At 44.7% G+C, this 20,054-nt stretch overlaps 1 protein-coding gene across 4 annotated transcripts in view; it reads right to left on the minus strand.

Annotated features, from left to right (window-relative positions):
• LOC139532829 (protocadherin-9) overlaps positions 1-20,054 on the minus strand; it is a 527,131-nt gene that overhangs the window by 501,626 nt on the left and 5,451 nt on the right. The window lies entirely within an intron of this gene.

Genomic DNA, 20,054 nt, shown 5'->3' on the forward strand with positions numbered 1-20,054 from the left:
AGACCTCCGTTTTGGACACATCCTTAAATAGCTCTCTGAGTCCTCCGTTTAGGACACATCCTTAAATAGCTCTCTGAGACCTCCGTTTAGGACACATCCTTAAATAGCTCTCTGAGACCTCTGTTTAGGACACATCCTTAAATAGCTCTCTGAGACCTCCGTTTAGGACACATCCTTAAATAGCTCTCTGAGGCCTCCGTTTAGGACACATCCTTAAATAGCTCTCTGAGACCTCCGTTTAGGACACATCCTTAAATAGCTCTCTGAGACCTCCGTTTAGGACACATCCTTAAACAGCTCTCTGAGACCTCCGTTTTGGACACATCCTTAAATAGCTCTCTGAGACCTCCGTTTAGGACACATCCTTAAATAGCTCTCTGAGACCTCTGTTTAGGACACATCCTTAAATAGCTCTCTGAGACCTCTGTTTAGGACACTGAGACCTTGGTTTAGTAGAATTAAATAGTGTTTTGACCTTTACCGAGTACCACTATCATTCAACACTTACAATAGTATAATTAAATCATTTTTTGACCCGTAGAGAAAGTGTAGCTCTCGCTTCTAGCTCTTAGAAAACTTTACAGTATTTCGTTTTTGTATGTATTATTTATTACATTTTTAGCCCAGAAAATTTTTCACAAGCATTTCACTACACCAGCAATAACATCTGCTAAACACGTGTATGTGACCAATACAATTTGATTTGATATTAGCAGAATTCGAACATTGAAAGAATTCAGTTTTGCTAATGGGAACCAAATCCCAGGACACATTAATGTCTGTAAATAGAAGGTGTCTTGACTTTATATCAACTGAATCCTGGTCTAGTTTAGAGATAACACTGTCAACGGAATAGGACAGGTTAGACAGGAACATGGAAACTCCCAGAATTCCATCTGGGACTGTGAAACCACTGTAACCCCTAGCAACGTGGAATGAATGGGAGATAAAGGAATGTATGGTCCTGCTGACTCACACAGAGAAGAGATGCTTCCAAATACATTTTCTTTTTAACGAGAAACGTGACTCAAAAGCCAAACCTTAATTTCAAATATTATATAAAATCTTTCAAAAACACCTTTAGCGTTTGCTCTAGCCTGCCTGGAGTGCCAGACGGACGTGTTTTGTCATGTATTGATTTGGTCTATTAAGCCAGTCATGCTCAATCGAGCACAGATTAGCTATTTCAAATGATCTAAAATAGTATTTAACCCAGGTCTGCTGAGACAGGCTTGTGTCCCAAAACGGCATGCTATTCCCTACACAGTGCCGGTAGGGTTCTGTTCTAAAGTAGTGTACTATGTAGGGAACAGTGGTGAAGGCCTGAGACTGATTAAGTGTGGGTTTGGGTCAGGAGTGTACTGCTGGTTGGCGAGCATCGAGCAGCTTTCTGAAAGTGACCATGTAGAGGACGTCTGTATGTAAAGCTTTTATATATTTATTTAGCCATCAATCCTCCAGCCTCTTTCTCTCTTTATGAGTCAAATGCAGACTAAGCTCTACTGGGCAGCGTACACATGGAGTGAGGGATTAAAGAGTTAGCCCTACTTTCCATAGATATGTTGTTGGCTCTGCACTTTGAAAATTCACCCTCTCCTCTCCTTTGCACTCCCCTCCCCTTCCCTTCCCTTCCCTCACGTCCTCTCCCCTTCCCTCTCCTCACCTCTCACCTTCCCTCTCCTCTTCCCTCTTCCCTCTCCTCTCATCCCCTCTCGTCTCCTCTCCTCTCTCCTCCCTTCCCGTCCCCGCCCCTTCAGTCCTCTCCCCTTCCCTCTCCTCTCCTCTCCTCTCCCCTTCCCTCTCCTCTTCCCTCTCCTCTCCCCTTCCCTCTCCCCTTCCCTCTCCTCTTCCCTCTTCCCTCTTCCCTCTCCTCTCATCCCCTCTCGTCTCCTCTCCTCTCTCCTCCCTTCCCGTCCCCGCCCCTTCAGTCCTCTCCCCTTCCCTCTCCTCTCCTCTCCCCTTCCCTCTCCTCTTCCCTCTCCCCTTCCCTCTCATCCTATCCTATCCAGAGAATGTCAGTCCATAATCATGTTAGTGGACTAGATGATGTCAGAGGGATGTCAGTTCATACTCCTGTTAGTGGACTAGATGATGTCAGAGGATGTCAGTCCATAATCCTGTTAGTGGACTAGATGATGTCAGAGGATGTCTGTCCATACTCCTGTTAGTAGACTAGATGATGTCAGAGGACATCTGTCCATAATCCTGTTAGTGGACTAGATGATGTCAGAGAGATGTCAGTCCATACTCCTGTTAGTAGACTAGATGATGTCAGAGGATGTCAGTCCATACTCCTGTTAGTGGACTAGATGATGTCAGAGGACGTCTGTCCATACTCCTGGTAGTAGACTAGATGATGTCAGAGAATGTCTGTCCATAGTACTGTTAGTAGACTAGATGATGTCAGAGGGTGTCTGTCCATACTCCTGTTAGTAGACTAGATGATGTCAGAGGATGTCAGTCCATACTCGTGTTAGTAGACTAGATGATGCCAGAGGATGTCAGTCCATACTCCTGTTAGTAGACTAGATGATGTCAGAGGGATGTCAGTCCATACTCCTGTTAGTAGATTAGATGATGTCAGAGGATGTCCGTCCATACTCCTGTTAGTAGACTAGATGATGTCAGATGATGCCAGAGGATGTCTGTCCATACTCCTGTTACTAGACTAGATGATGTCAGATGATGTCAGTCCATACTCCTGTTAGTAGACTAGATGATGTCAGAGGATGTCAGTCCATACTCATGTTAGTAGACTAGATGATGTCAGAGGGATGTCAGTCCATACTCCTGTTAGTAGACTAGATGATATCAGAGGATGTTTGTCCATAATCCTGTTAGTAGACTAGATGATGTCAGAGGATGTCAGTCCATAATCCTGTTAGTAGACTAGATTATGTCAGATGATGTCAGAGAATGTCAGTCCATACTCCTGTTAGTAGACTAGATGATGTCAGAGGATGTCAGTCCATACTCCTGTTAGTAGACTAGATGATGTCAGAGGATGTCAGTCCATACTCCTGTTAGTAGACTAGATTATGTCAGAGGGATGTCAGTCCATACTCCTGGTAGTAGACTAGATGATGTCAGAGGATGTCAGTCCATACTCCTGTTAGTAGACTAGATTATGTCAGAGAATGTCAGTCCATACTCCTGTTAGTAGACTAGATGATGTCAGAGGATGTCAGTCCATACTCCTGTTAGTAGACTAGATGATGTCAGAGGATGTCAGTCCATACTCCTGTTAGTAGCCTAGATGATGTCAGAGGGATGTCAGTCCATACTCCTGGTAGTAGACTAGATGATGTCAGAGGGATGTCAGTCCATACTCCTGTTAGTAGACTAGATGATGTCAGAGGATGTCAGTCCATACTCCTGTTAGTGGACTAGATGATGTCAGAGGATGTCTGTCCATACTCCTGGTAGTAGACTAGATGATGTCAGAGAATGTCTATCCATACTACTGTTAGTAGACTAGATGATGTCAGAAGATGTCTGTCCATACTCCTGTTAGTAGACTAGATGATGTCAGAGGATGTCTGTCCATAGTCCTGTTAGTAGACTAGATGATGTCAGAGGGTGTCTGTCCATACTCCTGTTAGTAGACTAGATGATGTCAGAGGATGTCAGTCCATACTCGTGTTAGTAGACTAGATGATGCCAGAGGATGTCAGTCCATAACCCTGTTAGTAGACTAGATGATGTCAGAGGGATGTCAGTACATACTCTTGTTAGTAGATTAGATGATGTCAGAGGATGTCCGTCCATACTCCTGTTAGTAGACTAGATGATGTCAGATGATGCCAGAGGATGTCTGTCCATACTCCTGTTACTAGACTAGATGATGTCAGATGATGTCAGTCCATACTCCTGTTAGTAGACTAGATGATGTCAGAGAATGTCAGTCCATACTCATGTTAGTAGACTAGATGATGTCAGAGGGATGTCAGTCCATACTCCTGTTAGTAGACTAGATGATATCAGAGGATGTTTGTCCATAATCCTGTTAGTAGACTAGATGATGTCAGAGGATGTCAGTCCATACTCCTGTTAGTAGACTAGATGATGTCAGAGGATGTCAGTCCATACTCCTGTTAGTAGACTAGATGATGTCAGAGGATGTCAGTCCATACTCCTGTTAGTAGACTAGATTATGTCAGAGGGATGTCAGTCCATACTCCTGGTAGTAGACTAGATTATGTCAGAGAATGTCAGTCCATACTCCTGTTCGTAGACTAGATGATGTCAGATGATGCCAGAGGATGTCAGTCCATAATCTTGTTAGTAGACTAGATGATGTCAGAGGATGTCAGTCCATACTCCTGTTAGTAGACTAGATGATAACAGAGAATGTCTGTCCACACTCCTGTTAGTAGACTAGATTATGTCAGAGGGATGTCAGTCCATAATCCTGTTAGTAGACTAGATGATGTCAGAGGGATGTCAGTCCATACTCCTGTTAGTAGACTAGATGATGTCAGATGACGTCTGTCCATAATCCTGTTAGTAGACTAGATGATGTCAGATGACGTCTGTCCATAATCCTGTTAGTAGACTAGATGATGTCAGATGATGCCATAGGAGATTAGTCCATAATCCTGTTAGTAGACTAGATGATGTCATAGGATGTCTGTCCATACTGTTGTTAGTAGACTAGATGATGTCAGATGATGCCAGAGGATGTCAGTCCATCTATGGATATCTAATTACTAACAGGGAAACCTGAGTGATCTTCTATAGTGAAACTACCAGTGTGTTTAATGTTTCTACTGCTGAAGCTCAGTTGACACAGACACTGTCTTCCTAACACCAAATATAACATTTATTATTAAAAACGGAATTAAAAACAAGAAAGATATCATCTCGTTTAAACCATTTATTATGAAATTCCTAAAGATAGATGTAAACAGTAGCACTTTCAGAAAACATGATTATAGAGTACTGTAGACACCTTGGAACTGATTTCAGATCAGAATTATTATGACATTACATACAACAAGCAACAAAAATAAATAAAAAACGAGGAAAACAACAAAGCAACAAAAAAAACAGGTCCATTTTTTTTGTATAACACATCACGTTAAAGATTACCAGGAGTTCAATGTACATAAAAACATATGTTATTTACAGTATAAATGACATTGATGTAGTTATACAGTGGGTTGCAGTGCTTGCTGTGAGATATGGGTTCAGGGGCAGAGCGGTCAACAAGTGTCACATATCATAGTGGTGGGGCTGGGACTGGACGGGATTGGCCCGGGAGTGGACGGGACTGGCTGGGGCTGGCCTGGATTGGCCCGGGAGTGGACGGGACTGGATGGGGCTGGCCTGGATTGGCCCGGGAGTGGACGGGACTGGCTGGGGCTGGCCTGGATTGGCCCGGGAGTGGACGGGACTGGTTGGGAGTGGCCGGGGATAGCCGGGACTGGCCGGATGGTGATGATGGCAGTGTTCTGTGTTTGTTATTATCACACTATGCAGGCTTCCCAAATGGTACCCTGTTCCCTAATAGTGCACTAGTTTGGACCAGAGCCCATTTCCTATTTACTGCCCTATAGGTCCTAGTCAAAAGTAGTGCACTAAATATAGAATATGGTGACAAAGTAGTGCACTATACATAGAATAGGGTGTCACAGAAGTGCACTATATGTAGAATAGGGTGTCAAAGTAGTGCACTATATATAGAATAGGGTGTCAAAGTAGTGCACTATATGTAGAATAGGGTGTCAAAGTAGTGCACTATATATAGAATAGGGTGTCAAAGTAGTGCACTATAATATAGAATAGGGTGTCAAAGTAGTGCACTATATATAGATTAGGGTGTCAAAGTAGTGCACTATATATAGAATAGGGTACCAAAGTTGTGCACTATATATAGAATAGGGTACCAAAGTAGTGCACTATTGTAGAATAGGGTACCAAAGTAGTGCACTATATGTAGAATAGGGTACCAAAGTAGTGCACTATATGTAGAATAGGGTACCAAAGTAGTGCACTATATGTAGAATAGGGTGTCAAAGTAGTGCACTATATGTAGAATAGGGTACCAAAGTAGTGCACTATATGTAGAATAGGGTACCAAAGTAGTGCACTATATGTAGAATAGGGTACCAAAGTAGTGCACTATATGTAGAATAGGGTGTCAAAGTAGTGCACTATATGTAGAATAGGGTGCCATTTCAGAAACCAGACAGCCACACGGCCTGATGACAGAACGATGACATGCTGTCTTTTGACATGACGACCCCTGACCTCGTGCACGGTGGGACAAATCCAATCCCCTCAATGGTCGTCTCGTCAAAAGAGACCGTGCTGCTTTGTGCCCCCCCCCCTTGAATCCTCCGCCTCTAACTCCTGAACCCCTTATCCCCCTCCCCATGGGCACCCCAAAAGTGACAACTGATTAGTACAAGGGGAACGGGGGCTCTGGTTTGATAGACTGAAACCCCATCAGTAGATGTGACAACACGCTGCTGATTAAAATCTGTTCAACATTTCACATCAATGAACTGACCCCCAATTAGAACACTCATAAGAGATGAGAGGGGGAGCGAGACGCACCCTATTCCCTACATAGTGCACTATACCACAGCCTTATGATGCCCTGGTTCAAATAGTGCACTACACAGGAAATAGGGTGCCCTTTGGAACGCCCGGGGGGGAGGAATGGAGGAAGAGTGGGGGAGAGGAAGGAAGGACGGTTTGAGGTGAGACGAGGAAGAGGAGGAATGGAGGAGGAAGAGTGGGGGAGAGGAAGGAAGGATGGTTTGAGGTGAGACGAGGAAGAGGAGGAATGGAGGAGGAAGAGTGGAGGAGAGGAGGGAAGGATGGTTTGAGGTGAGACGAGGAAGAGGAGGAATGGAGGAGGAAGAGTGGAGGAGAGGAGGGAAGGTTGGTTTGAGGTGAGATGAGGAAGAGGAGGAATGGAGGAGGGTGGAGAGGAGGGAAGGATGGTTTGAGGTGAGACTAGGAAGAGTAGGAATGGAAGGGGGAATGGGGTGCATAGATTAATCATCATCATCATCAACATCATCATCATCAATCTGTAATCTTATTGACCTATTGATTTGTAAATTAACAAAGCAGTCAAGAAACATGTTCTTCCAGCCTCTACTCCGCTCTCCTTATTTTACAGAAAGAAAGAAAGGCCCATTTGAACTGAAAGCATTCTGATAATAAGGTTTAGGATGTCTAAGTAGATTACAGGAAATGTTTTTTTAGGCTGTTGGTAGACGTTGTGTTTTAGTCATGCAGTGTTAAAATGTATTCATGGAACAGTATTGGCTGGGAACTAGTTTGTTGACAACCATTGGACATTGCCAATCCAATGCCGTGGTGGATGTTAGTAAAATTATCAAGATGAACATGAATGAAGAGATGAATAACAGACAGACAACCTGTGACTTTGGGTTGTATTAGTCTTCCTAGTTCTCAAAGCAGGACAGACTTCCACACTAAAGCAGGACAGACTTCCACACTAAATCAGGACAGACTTCCACACTAAATCCGGACAGACTTCCACACTAAATAAGGACAGACTTCCACACTAAATCAGGACAGATTTCCACACTAAATCAGGACAGACTTCCACACTAAAGCAGGACAGACTTCCACACTAAATCAGGACAGACTTCCACACTAAATCAGGACAGACTTCCACACTAAATCAGGACAGACTTCCAAACTAAATCAGGACAGACTTCCACACTAAAGCAGGACAGACTTCCACACTAAATCAGGACAGACTTCCACACTAAAGAAGGACAGACTTCCACACTAAATCAGGACAGACTTCCACACTAAATCAGGACAGACTTCCACATTAAATCAGGACAGACTTCCACACTAAATCAGGACAGACTTCCACACTAAATCAGGACAGACTTCCACTCTAAAGCAGGACAGACTTCCACACTAAAGCAGGACAGACTTCCACACTAAATCAGGACAGACTTCCACACTAAATCAGGACAGACTTCCACACTAAATCAGGACAGAGTTACACACAAAATCAGGACAGACTTCCAAACTAAATCAGGACAGACTTCTAAACAAAACAGGACAGACTTCCACACTAAATCAGGACAGACTTCCACACTAAATCAGGACAGACTTCCACACTAAAACAGGACAGACTTCCACACTAAAGCAGGACAGACTTCCACTCTAAATCAGGACAGACTTCCACACTAAAGCAGGACAGACTTCCACACTAAAGCAGGACAGACTTCCACACTAAATCAGGACAGACTTCCACACTAAAGCAGGACAGACTCCCACACTAAATCAGGACAGACTTCCACACTAAATCAGGACAGACTTCAACACTAAAGCTGGACAGACTTCCACACTAAAACAGGACAGACTTCCACACTAAATCAGGACAGACTTCCACACTAAATCAGGACAGACTTCCACACTAAATCAGGACAGACTTCCACACTAAAACAGGACAGACTTCCACACTAAATCAGGACAGACTTCCACACTAGATCAGGACAGAGTCACACACTAAATCAGGACAGACTTCCACACTAAATCAGGACAGACTTCCACACTAAATCAGGACAGACTTCCACACTAAATCAGGACAGACTTCCACTCCGGTTATAACTGTGATATTCTGTAATGTAGCCGGTGGACAGCGGCTTAATTTATTAACAGAGTTATAACTGTGATATTCTGTAATGTAGCCGGTGGACAGCGGCGTAATTTAACAGGGTTATAACTGTGATATTCTGTAATGGAGCCGGTGGACAGCGGCCACCAATAACTTTAACACTTTAACACGGATGGAACTAAAAGAATGAAAGACAAGGTGACAAAGAGCTTGACTGTTGATCGAGGGATTAAGAGGGAGGAAGAGGACGGTATTTATGTTGCTGGTTCACACCCTGGTTCCACCCTAAGGCCATAATATGCTCTGATAGTTAGACAGTATTCACATCCCAAACAATCCCACGATGCACCTCACTTCCTGTTCACCCACCTAGACATTGATGGGCAGTTTTCCCAGACACAGAGATTCTCTAGTGTCATTGGCTTTATTAGTCCACAACTAGTCGCAATCTGTGTCCAGGAAACCAGACCGAAATGTCCTGAAGCTATAAAGCAGATCATTTGTCAGAATGTACAAACCCCTAACAGTCTCCCTCTGCTCCAGTGATACAGTACACCAGGCCTACGCTACAGCAGAGATGACACAGCAGGTTGCAGTGAACAGGATATGCTTCGGAGACAGAAGTGAAACGTTTTGTTGTTAAACTAAGTTGATCTCCTCTTACAGCAGCTATCGCTTCAGTACATCGTTCACTCATACAACAGATCAACTCAATCAGACAAATAGTTTAACGTTTTATGTCCTAAAACGTCCTTAAATAGCCGGCCCTTACTGTACATACAGGAAACATGATGTCTGCCAGTCACCCAGTCACCCAGTCAGGCAGTCAGTCAGTCAGTCAGGCAGTCAGCCAGTCAGGCAGTCAGGCAGTCAGCCAGTCAGTCAGGCAGTCAGTCAGGCAGCCAGTCAGCCAATCAGGCAGTCACCCAGTCAGGCAGTCAGCCAGTCACCCAGTCAGTCAGTCAGGCAGGCAGTCAGCCAGTCAGTCTGTCAGTCAGTCAGTCAGTCAGTCAGTCAGGCAGTCAGGCAGTCACCCAGTCAGCCAGTCACCCAGTCAGTCAGTCAGCCAATCACCCAGTCAGGCAGTCACCCAGTCAGGCAGTCAGCCAGTCCCCCAGTCAGGCAGTCAGTCAGTCAGTCAGTCAGGCAGTCACCCAGTCAGTCAGTCACCCAGTCAGTCAGGCAGTCACCCAGTCAGGCAGTCACCCAGTCAGTCAGTCAGCCAGTCACCCAGTCAGTCAGTCAGGCAGTCACCCAGTCAGTCAGTCAGGCAGTCACCCAGTCAGTCAGTCCGGCAGTCACCCAGTCACCCAGTCAGGCAGTCACCCAGTCACCCAGTCAGGCAGTCACCCAGTCACCCAGTCAGGCAGACACCCAGTCAGGCAGTCAGGCAGTCACCCAGTCAGTCAGTCAGGCAGTCACCCAGTCACCCAGTCAGGCAGTCACCCAGTCAGGCAGTCAGTCAGTCATGCAGTCACCCAGTCAGTCAGGCAGTCACCCAGTCAGGCAGTCAGTCAGTCATGCAGTCACCCAGTCAGTCATGCAGTCACCCAGTCAGTCAGGCAGTCACCCAGTCAGGCAGTCAGTCAGTCAGGCAGTCACCCAGTCAGTCAGGCAGTCACCCAGTCAGTCAGTCAGTCAGGCAGTCACCCAGTCAGTCAGTCAGGCAGACACCCAGTCAGTCAGTCAAGCAGTCACCCAGTCAGTCAGTCCGGCAGTCACCCAGTCACCCAGTCAGGCAGTCACCCAGTCAGGCAGTCACCCAGTCACCCAGTCAGGCAGACACCCAGTCAGTCAGTCATGCAGTCACCCAGTCAGTCAGGCAGTCACCCAGTCAGTCAGGCAGTCACCCAGTCAGTCAGTCAGGCAGTCAGTCAGGCAGTCAGTCAGGCAGTCAGTCAGAAGTAATGTGGATGAAGAATGTAAAGATATAACAGGCTACCAGACTGAGGGACAGACAATCAGGCTACCTGGGGTACGCTTTAGGGTTGGGCCTTGCCTTCTCCGCTCCTCTCATCTCTTCTCTCCTCTCCTCTCTCTGCTCTTTCTGCTCTCTCAGCTCTCTCTGCAGCCCTATCTTCTCTTCTCTCTCTGCTCTCTGTGATCTCTCTCTCTGCTCTCTCTCTCTCTTCTCTCTCTACTCTCTGCTCTCTATCACTCCTCTCCACATCAGCACAACTCAGAAGATATTGCAAAAAACTTTTCCCCCAGGTGAAACATTGTCATAGCCCATTAATCTTTTCAAACTTGGCCCCAGTCGGTTCGCTCTGATCCTTAGGAGGGAAGGAGGCAGGGAGGGAGGGAGGCAGGGAGGGAGGGAAGGAGGCAGGGAGTCAGGGAGGCAGGGAGGGAGGCAGGGAGGGAGGGCGGTAGGGAGGTATGGCGGGAGGGAGGATGGCAGGGATTGAGGGAGGGAGGGAGGGAGGGAGGGAGGGAGGGAGCACTCCTTACTGTACCTCCTCTAATCGTATCTTATTAATGTAGCCAAGGAATGATGGCACAGGAGCATCCCAAATAGGACCCTACTACCCTCTGTAGTGCACTACTTTAGACCATATTCTGTGGGTTTAATGTTGTTCACTAATAATATTATGTGGGTTTAATGTTGTTCACTAATAATATTCTGTGAGTTTAAGATTGTTCACTATTAATATTCTGTGGGTTTAAGATTGTTCACTATTAATATACTGTGGGTTTAAGTTGGTTCACTATTAACATTCTGTGGGTTTAAGATTGTTCAATATTAATATTCTGTGGGTTTAAGTTGGTTCACTATTAACATTCTGTGCGTTTAAGATCGTTCAATATTAATATTCTGTGGGTTTAATGTTGTTCACTATTAATATTCTGTGGGTTTAAGTTGGTTAACTATTAACATTCTGTGGGTTTAAGATTGTTCAATATTAATATTCTGTGGGTTTAAGGTTGTTCACTATTAATATTCTGTGGGTTTAATGTTGTTCACTATTAACATTCTGTGGATTTAAGATTGTTCAATATTAATATTCTGTGGGTTTAATGTTGTTCACTATTAATATTCTGTGGGTTTAAGATCGTTCACTATTAATATTCTGTGGGTTTAAGATTGTTCACTATTAATATTCTGTGGGTTTAATGTTGTTCACTATTAATATTCTGTGGGTTTAATGTTGTTCACTATTAATATTCTGTGGGTTTAATGTTGTTCACTATTAATATTCTGTGGGTTTAATGTTGTTCACTGTTAATATTATGTGGGTTTAAGATCGTTCACTACTAATATTATGTGGGTTTAAGATCGTTCACTATTAATATTCTGTGGGTTTAAGATCGTTCACTATTAATATTCTGTGGGTTTAAGATCGTTCACTATTAATATTCTGTGGGTTTAAGATCGTTCACTATTAATATTCTTTAATGTTGTTCACTATTAATATTCTGTGGGTTTAAGATCGTTCACTATTAATATTCTGTGGGTTTAAGATTGTTCACTATTAATATTCTGTGGGTTTAAGATCGTTCACTATTAATATTCTTTAATGTCGTTCACTATCAATAGTCTGTGCGTTTAAGATCGTTCACTATTAATATTCTGTGGGTTTAAGATCGTTCACTATTAATATTCTGTGGGTTTAAGATCGTTCACTATTAATATTCTTTAATGTCGTTCACTATTAATAGTCGGTGCATTTAAGATCGTTCACTATTAATATTCTGTGGGTTTAAGATCGTTCACTATTAATATTCTATGGGTTTAAGATCGTTCACTATTAATATTATTTAATGTTGTTCACTATTAATATTCTGTGGGTTTAAGATCGTTCACTATTAATATTCTGTGGGTTTAAGATCGTTCACTATTAATATTCTGTGGGTTTAAGATCGTTCACTATTAATATACTGTGGGTTTAAGATCGTTCACTATTAATATTCTTTAATGTTGTTCACTATTAATATTCTGTGGGTTTAAGATCGTTCACTATTAATATTCTGTGGGTTTAAGATCGTTCACTATTAATATTCTTTAATGTTGTTCACTATTAATATTCTGTGGGTTTAAGATCGTTCACTATTAATATTCTGTGGGTTTAAGATCGTTCACCAATAATATTCTTTAATGTTGTTCACTATTAATATTATGTGGGTTTAAGATCGTTCACTATTAATATTCTGTGGGTTTAAGATCGTTCACTATTAATATTCTTTAATGTTGTTCACTATTAATATTCTGTGGGTTTAAGATCGTTCACTATTTAATATTCTGTAGGTTTAAGATCGTTCACTATTAATATTCTGTGCGTTTAAGATCGTTCACTATTAATATTCTGTGGGTTTAAAATCGTTCACTATTAATATTCTTTAATGTTGTTCACTATTAATATTCTGTGGGTTTAATGTTGTTCACCATTAATATTCTGTGGGTTTAAGTTGGTTCACTATTAACATTCTGTGGGTTTAAGATTGTTCGCTATTAATATTCTGTGGGTTTAAGGTTGTTCAGAATATTAATAGTGAACAACATTAAAGAATATTAATAGTGAACGATCTTAAACCCACAGTATATTAATAGTGAACGATCTTAAACCCACAGAACAGGACTCAAATACATAGTGTCCCAAATGGAACCCTATTCCCTATATAGTGCACTACTTTAGACCAGGGCCCTATAGAACCCTATTTCCTATATATAGTGCACTACTTTAGACCAGGGCCCTATAGAACCCTATTCTCTATATATAGTGCACTACTTTGGACCAGGGCCCTATAGAACCCTATTCCCTATTTAGTGCACTACTTTAGACCAGGGCCCTATAGAACCCTATTCTCTATATATAGTACACTACTTTGGACCAGGGCCCTATAGAACCCTATTCCCTATTTAGTGCACTACTTTAGACCAGGGCCCTATAGAACCCTATTCTCTATATATAGTACACTACTTTGGACCAGGGCCCTATAGAACCCTATTCCCTATATAGTGCACTACTTTAGACCAGAGCCCTATAGAACCCTATTCCCTATATATAGTGCACTACTTTAGACCAGGGCCCTATAGAACCCTATTCCCTATAAAGTGCACTACTTTAGACCAGAACCCTAAAGAACCCTAATCCCTATATAGGGCCCATTTCACCAGTGCCCATGTGGTACTACACCATGTATGCAATAGGGTAGTGTTTAGGACACAGAAGGTATACACCACAGAGATCAACCAAGGACCTCGAACACCCTACACCCCTTCGTCTCCCCTTAAAAATAATAAATAAATAAACCTGATACAAATACGAAAGACAATGATTATATAATTACGTCCTAGTTAACTCTTCTTCCTCCCAAAGAGTGTACTTGTTCACTTCCCCTCAACGACTTGAAAGGAAACGGCCGGTATGAGATATACGGTGGCCAGTAGTCCACTACAACACCAATAAGTTGCTTTTAGATCAGAGGGAAGCAGCGATCCACGCTTCAGGAGAGAGAACATATTAGTATTCGGACCAATCACCCGACCTCCTGGAACTAGGGACAGTGTGTTCCTGTTGTCTCATGATTACCCCCCCCCCCTTCCCCCCCGCTGCTAGGGAGAGTGTGTTCCTGTTGTCTCATGATTACCCCCCCCCCCCTTCCCCCCCGCTGCTAGGGAGAGTGTGTTCCTGTTGTCTCATGATTACCCCCCCCCCCCTTCCCCCCCGCTGCTAGGGAGAGTGTGTTCCTGTTGTCTCATGATTACCCCCCCCCCCCTTCCCCCCCGCTGCTAGGGAGAGTGTGTTCCTGTTGTCTCATGATTACCCCCCCCCCCTTCCCCCCCGCTGCTAGGGAGAGTGTGTTCCTGTTGTCTCATGATTACCCCCCCCCCCCCCCCTCCCCCCCGCTGCTAGGGACAGTGTGTTCCTGTTGTCTCATGATTACCCCCCCCCCCTTCCCCCCCGCTGCTAGGGAGAGTGTGTTCCTGTTGTCTCATGATTACCCCCCCCCCCTCCCCCCCGCTGCTAGGGAGAGTGTGTTCCTGTTGTCTCATGATTACCCCCCCCCCCCTCCCCCCCGCTGCTAGGGAGAGTGTGTTCCTGTTGTCTCATGATTACCCCCCCCGCTGCCCCCCCCCCCCCCCCCCCCCCCCCTCACCCACTGCCCCTCCCCTCCCCCAAGGTTGTCAGGCAGGGCTGCTGTTCTAGGGGCTGATTTCAAACAAGCATTTCTATTGGCTGTTGTGATCACTAACTAGATAGTGTGTTATTGTTGATTCCACTGCACCATTTATAAAGGAGAGGAGGGTGCCTGATGGAACCCTAGTCTCTATAATAGTGAACTAGGTTTTAAAAAGCACAGGGCCCATATGGCTGAGCAGCATCCTGTGAGATCCTGTGAGATCGCTCACCTTGCATAGCCACCGTGTTCATCCATTATCTGGGGAAAGAGGTTATCACAAGGCTATCTACTCTAGGTACTGTGGCTACAAACACACAGAATACACACAGAATACACACAGAATATACACAGAATACACACAGAATACACACAGAATACACACAGAATACACACAGAATACACACAGAATACACCCAGTACAACGTCAGGACACCAACGGACCACAACACACCTGGCACTGCTTCTCTGCATCAATTATTAAAACATATTGATCACAATGAATCTGATATTGAATTGTGGGACGACTGTAGGAAGTGGTTAGAAATTACCCCACTGCACTGTCATATCTCACGTGTGTGTGTGTGTGTGTGTGTCTGTGTGTGTGTGTGTGTGTGTGTGTGTGTGTGTGTGTGTGTGTGTGTGTGTGTGTGTGTGTGTGTGTGTGTGTGTGTGTGTGTGTGTTAGAGAGAGTGGCATACTTAATGTGTCCTACTAGTGGACCTGCTCTCAGCAGAAAAAATGACCCCCTCCCCTCCTCCAACCCCCCACTGGCCTCTCCCCCCCCCCCCCCCCACCCTCCCTTGACCCCCCCCCCCCCCCCATCTCCCTCCACCTTTCCCTGGCCTCCTCCACCCTCCCCATCTCTCCCCACCACCCCTCCCCTTCCCTGGCATCTTCCACCCCCAGCCCCCCGCCCTCTTCCACCCCCCCCCCTACCCTCCCTTGACCCCCCCCCCCCCCCCCCCCTCCACTACAGAGATTTAGAACACTGACAACACCAACATGACCAGACCGTAATGCTTCTTTTGTCCTCCATCTTTCTTTTACAACCTCTGAGGCGTCAACCCAGGGATGTGATGCGTCAACAGGAGTCACACCGTTCCCCTCATCCCTCCTTGCCCTCCTCCACCCCCCCCATCCCTCCATCCAGCCCCTGTACACGCGCTCGCTCTCTCTCTCTTCCCGGATAGCTCTTATCAGTGATTCGTCTTCGACTGTCATTATCAATCTGCCTGTGCATTTAGCAACGTCGTTAGCCATGAGTATTTCACTGAGGATCGGAGAGGAGAAAGCCACAAACACAGTCTGTCTCTCTCTCTCTCTCTCTCTCTCTGTCTCTCTCTCTCTCTCTCTCTCTCTCTCTCTCTCTCTCTCTCTCTCTCTCTCTCTCTCCCCCCCTTTCCCACTCCCAAAGCATTAGGCATGAGTATTTCACTGAGGATCGGAGAGGAGAAAGCCACAAACAAAGTCTCTCTCTCTCTCTCTCTCTCTCTCTCTCTCTCTCTCTCTCTCTCTCTCTCTCTCTCTCTCTCTCTCTCTCTCTCTCTCTCTCTCTCTCTCTCTCTCTCTCTCCAACTCCCACTCCCAAAGCATTAGGCACGAGTATTTCACTGAGGATCGGAGAGAGGCACAAACACAGACTGCTCTCCATCTCTCTCCTTCTCCTCCTCCCAATGCATTAGGGGTACTAGTGCAGGTTGGCTCAGTGCCAGGGAATGGCAAGCAGAGCAACAGTGCCCTCTTCAGGTGATGTACCTCCCCTCATTCATCTATCACCCCGCCCCCCCCCCCCATTACTCCCTCTCTCCCTCCCTCTCTCTCTCCCTCTTTCTGTCTCTCTCTCTCTCTGTCTCTCTCTCTCTCTCTCTGTCTGTCTCTATCTCTCTCTCTCTCTCTCTCTCTCTCTCTCTCTCTCTCTCTCTCTCTCTCTCTCTCTCACTCTCTCTCTCTCTCTCTCTCTCTCTCTCTCTCTCTCTCTCTCTCTCTCTTCTTCTCTCCACGTGGACTCTTCCCCTTCTCCATCTCTAAGACATCAGGAAGACAATGTTGTATTGGGGGGTTTTTATTAGCAGGACAAATTAATAAGGTTTTGATAAAACACATCATGGATTAGGTTGGAATCTGAGTCCTCATTATTGAATAATCCTTTTTTCAATTGGATGTGTATCAGGTTCCGTAACGGGCACACACACACACACACACACACACACACACACACACACACACACACACACACACACACACACACACACACACACACACACACACACACACACACACACACAGTTATTCTGCTAGGATATGACAGTGATTCACCGTAGAGAGAGAGAGAGGAAGAATTTCGGTCAGTATCAGCTCAGATCAATGGGTTGTTTTCTATACCGATATAATCAACAAATTAGTTCAAAACATTTCATAAGGACCTATTCCGGTTCTGACTTTGACGTCAAGCAGGTCACGGGTAACTGTGTGTTTTGTTGTAGTATCAATATATACGCATACATATCCACAATCCTATAGAACATCATGAGGGGAAAGGGGGAGAAGTCAATGTATTGGGTTTGGGGGTGTGGGGGGGTGTGGAGGGGGGGGGGGGTTGGAGGGGGGGGGGGGGGAGGGGGGGGGGACACGAGATAAAGGATATAGTGATGATTGTCACAAGCTGGAAGGATCATTACAACTCAGTCGTTGTTTCTAGAAGACTCAGATAACACAGAGTGTTTTCACTTGGTACTAGATGTGTACTCCTACTGGTGTTGTGGTACTAGATGTTTCTCCTACTGGTGATGTGGTACTAGATGTTTCTCCTACTGGTGTTGTGGTACTAGATGTTTCTCCTACTGGTGTTGTGGTACTAGATGTTTCTCCTACTGGTGTTGTGGTACTAGATGTTACTCCTACTGGTGTTGTGGTACTAGATGTTTCTCCTACTGGTGTTGTGGTACTAGATGTTTCTCCTACTGGTGATGTGGTACTAGATGTTTCTCCTACTGGTGTTGTGGTACTAGATGTTTCTCCTACTGGTGTTGTGGTACTAGATGTTTCTCCTACTGGTGTTGTGGTACTAGATGTTTCTCCTACTGGTGTTGTGGTACTAGATGTTTCTCCTACTGGTGTTGTGGTACTAGATGTTTCTCCTACTGGTGTTGTGGTACTAGATGTTTCTCCTACTGGTGTTGTGGTACTAGATGTTTCTCCTACTGGTGTTGTGGTACTAGATGTTTCTCCTACTGGTGATGTGGTACTAGATGTTTCTCCTACTGGTGATGTGGTACTAGATGTTACTCCTACTGGTGTTGTGGTACTAGATGTTTCTCCTACTGGTGTTGTGGTACTAGATGTTTATCCTACTGGTGTTGTGGTACTAGATGTTTCTCCTACTGGTGTTGTGGTACTAGATGTTTCTCCTACTGGTGATGTGGTACTAGATGTTTCTCCTACTGGTGTTGTGGTACTAGATGTTTCTCCTACTGGTGATGTGGTACTAGATGTTTCTCCTACTGGTGATGTGGTACTAGATGTTTCTCCTACTGGTGTTGTGGTACTAGATGTTTCTCCTACTGGTGATGTGGTACTAGATGTTTCTCCTACTGGTGTTGTGGTACTAGATGTTTCTCCTACTGGTGATGTGGTACTAGATGTTTCTCCTACTGGTGTTGTGGTACTAGATGTTACTCCTACTGGTGTTGTGGTACTAGATGTTTCTCCTACTGGTGTTGTGGTACTAGATGTTTCTCCTACTGGTGTTGTGGTACTAGATGTTTCTCCTACTGGTGTTGTGGTACTAGATGTTTCTCCTACTGGTGTTGTGGTACTAGATGTTTCTCCTACTGGTGTTGTGGTACTAGATGTTTCTCCTACTGGTGTTGTGGTACTAGATGTTTCTCCTACTGGTGTTGTGGTACTAGATGTTTCTCCTACTGGTGTTGTGGTACTAGATGTTTCTCCTACTGGTGTTGTGGTACTAGATGTTACTCCTACTGGTGTTGTGGTACTAGATGTTTCTCCTACTGGTGTTGTGGTACTAGATGTTTCTCCTACTGGTGTTGTGGTACTAGATGTTTCTCCTACTGGTGTTGTGGTACTAGATGTTACTCCTACTGGTGTTGTGGTACTAGATGTTTCTCCTACTGGTGTTGTGGTACTAAATGTTTCTCCTACTGGTGTTGTGGTACTAGATGTTTCTCCTACTGGTGTTGTGGTACTAGATGTTTCTCCTACTGGTGTTGTGGTACTAGATGGTACTAGATGTTTCTCCTACTGGTGTTGTGGTACTAGATGTTTCTCCTACTGGTGTTGTGGTACTAGATGTTACTCCTACTGGTGATGTGGTACTAGATGTTTCTCCTACTGGTGTTGTGGTACTAGATGGTACTAGATGTTTCTCCTACTGGTGTTGTGGTACTAGATGTTTCTCCTACTGGTGTTGTGGTACTAGATGTTTCTCCTACTGGTGTTGTGGTACTAGATGTTTCTCCTACTGGTGTTGTGGTACTAGATGTTTCTCCTACTGGTGTTGTGGTACTAGATGTTTCTCCTACTGGTGTTGTGGTACTAGATGTTTCTCCTACTGGTGTTGTGGTACTAGATGTTTCTCCTACTGGTGTTGTGGTACTAGATGTTACTCCTACTGGTGTTGTGGTACTAGATGTTTCTCCTACTGGTGTTGTGGTACTAAATGTTTCTCCTACTGGTGTTGTGGTACTAAATGTTTCTCCTACTGGTGTTGTGGTACTAGATGTTTCTCCTACTGGTGATGTGGTACTAGATGTTTCTCCTACTGGTGTTGTGGTACTAGATGTTTCTCCTACTGGTGTTGTGGTACTAGATGTTTCTCCTACTGGTGTTGTGGTACTAGATGTTTCTCCTACTGGTGTTGTGGTACTAGATGGTACTAGATGTTTCTCCTACTGGTGTTGTGGTACTAGATGTTTCTCCTACTGGTGTTGTGGTACTAGATGTTACTCCTACTGGTGATGTGGTACTAGATGTTTCTCCTACTGGTGTTGTGGTACTAGATGGTACTAGATGTTTCTCCTACTGGTGTTGTGGTACTAGATGTTTCTCCTACTGGTGTTGTGGTACTAGATGTTTCTCCTACTGGTGTTGTGGTACTAGATGTTTCTCCTACTGGTGTTGTGGTACTAGATGTTTCTCCTACTGGTGTTGTGGTACTAGATGTTTCTCCTACTGGTGTTGTGGTACTAGATGTTTCTCCTACTGGTGTTGTGGTATTAGACGTTTCCGTAATATAATAAATAAATAAATATAATCAATGATTAAATGGTGAGCTGAGTAGACAGGCGAGAAA

The sequence above is a fragment of the Salvelinus alpinus genome, chromosome 10, assembly GCF_045679555.1.
Source record: "Salvelinus alpinus chromosome 10, SLU_Salpinus.1, whole genome shotgun sequence".
Classification (NCBI taxonomy): domain Eukaryota; kingdom Metazoa; phylum Chordata; class Actinopteri; order Salmoniformes; family Salmonidae; genus Salvelinus; species Salvelinus alpinus.